Below are 2,700 nucleotides of genomic sequence, written 5' to 3'. Positions count from 1 at the left end.
ACTAACCCAGGACACGCGAGCAGCTTGCTGCGAGCGAACCACGCGAAATGTAGTTATATTATATATAGCTGCAAACCCACTGACTGACTGACTGACTCACTGACTGACTGACTCACTGACAGGGTTGTTCTCCCAGAAGGAGTGTCGGGGGGTAAAAATGATGTATGGGGGATGTGATCTGGACCTCCCGGTGAGTATGGGAAAACTTCCAGATCTTGGAAAACTGCTCCGCATCAGGGAGACACCCTACAGTCTGGCGCAACTATTATACCTGGATCAATTTTTTTTCGCAAAACCTATTTAAATCTTGGTCAAATTCAATCGCTGGTGAAAAAAAAACAAAATGGCGGAAAAACAAGATGGCCGCCATACAAATTTTTAGTTTTTCATGAAAATGCCTCTGGGATAAAAATTATGTATGAGGGTTTTGATCGGAACGTCTTTAAGAGTATGGAAATACTTCTCGATCTTTGAAATCTGCTCCGCATCAGGGAGACACCCTACGGCCTGGCGAAACTATCAAATATAGAACATTTTTTTTTCCACTAGACGTAGAAAAATCAATGAACTTTATTAACCTCCAATATGAGGACGTCAATAATAAAATCGATGTAATGGAAAGGGAGCGCTCAGCGCTGACTAATTACGTTGGAATTCTCGAGAATAAAATTAAAGACTTAGAGCAGTGCTCACGTAGTGCCTGCGTGGAAATTAGAAATGTACCACAAAAAGATAATGAATCACTCGACGACCTTGTTTCGGTCATCACAAAGATAGGATCCACCGTTGGCATCAAAATTACCCAGGCCGACTTGAGAGATGTGCGTCGTCTTCCGTCAAAACCAGGAACAATCAGAGCTGTAGTTGCTGAATTCACCCGTGTAAATGACAAGAATAGTTTTGTCTCCTCCTGTGCGGCATACAACAAGAAGCTTCCGAACCCTGAAAAATTGAACACGGAGACTATCGGTTTTCCCGGGGCACGTACCCCCATATATGTCGCAGAATACCTTCCTCTACAAACTAAAAAACTCCTGTTCAAGACGCGTGATTTTGCCAAAGCCAACAACTACGACTTCTGCTGGACCTCCAATGGAAATATATTTTTGAGAAAGGAACCGAATGCAAAGATAATATTTGTTAAATCAGAAAAAACACTGTTGGACATGCTAAAGAATATTTGACTAGATTTAATATTTCTAAGTGTTTATTACTCTAGCATAACTTATACTTATATTACTGTACCTAAATATTTCATACACATTGTTAAACCTATATTGTTACTAATGCTATTACCGCTAATCTATCGCCACGAGTGCGTCAATAGTTTTAACACAATTTTACCACATTTCTCAAACATAAACTACACTCAATATTACTCTGACACTACACACACATCCTCCATTATACATACCGAACTATACATCTCTCTACTATACACTTTTCGTCGATCTCAACTTACTGTAGTAGTAAATTTTGACTTAAACCAATACTTCAGATACACGAACCAGTCTCGTCGATACAATGAAGTAGACATTTCCCTTCTCGCTCAGCTTCTAACTCAGCTCATTATCACTGGGCAAAGTAACTGTACGCTTCCATCCTTTTTTAAAAAATGACTTCCTTCAGTTATATTAACTCAGAACTGGATAATCTAAAAGTATCGTCCGCTTATGAGTGTATACCGACAGACTGCGAACAAATTCTAGGACCAGCTTCACACACACTTAAGATATTCCAATTAAATATCCGCAGTGTTAATAAAAAATTTGATCAGCTCTGTATTTTGCTACAACAATTTAATTTTGAATGTGACCTTGTAATCTTAACGGAATGTCGAATTAAGGATCCATCGGTCAACATTCCCTCCCTAGATGGATACATAGCTCACAGCACAAAAAATAATCCCATTCAAAACGATGGAGTAATTATTTATATAAAATCTAACTTAACCCATGTCATTCAAGAGCCGATATTTGAGCACGCAAATTGTTTGACCTGTATAATAAAAGATAACACGGCGGTTGTGGCAATTTATCTCTCCATCTTTCAATTTAAAGTCCCATACTGAATCTTTCAACCGTAGCTTAGATGAAGTTTTAAAATCACTATCTAAATTTGAAAATATTACGCTTGTAGGTGACCTCAACATAGACATAAGGCCTAACAATGAAGATGGTCGTTCTAATGAGTACCTAACTCTTACCGTCTCCCATGGACTTCTTCCAGCACATCAGTTCTGTACGAGATTAGAAAAATGTTATGATCACGTATTATTAAAATCAAAACTACCCGCTATCACTTGTGTACTTCAGACAGTTATTACCGATCACCTACCTACTTTATTAAGTATCAACTATAAAAAAACTACCCATAGACCTCCATCTATGTCAACATGGTTTGACCAGGCTGCCATAAAAGCAGAAATAGACTCGTATGATTTCTCTCAGATACTTTTCATTAAAGACGCGAACGTCGCCGCGGATCTCTTAGTTTCCTTGCTGACTAATATAGTAGCTAAACATACTCGTGTTATCAAAGTGCCTAGAAATAAGCGCAATATTAAGCCTTGGATAACTCCGGGTTTAATTAGATGTATCAGAAACCGCGATAAACTACATAAAAAAGTTAAGCGGGCTCCTGATAATCCAGTCCTCAAACTAACTTATACTCGTTACAGAAACTTTTGTAACAATCTCT

The sequence above is a fragment of the Pectinophora gossypiella genome, unplaced genomic scaffold (genome assembly GCF_024362695.1).
Source record: "Pectinophora gossypiella unplaced genomic scaffold, ilPecGoss1.1 Pgos_32, whole genome shotgun sequence".
Taxonomy (NCBI): domain Eukaryota; kingdom Metazoa; phylum Arthropoda; class Insecta; order Lepidoptera; family Gelechiidae; genus Pectinophora; species Pectinophora gossypiella.
Note: the sequence above shows the minus strand (reverse complement) of the source record.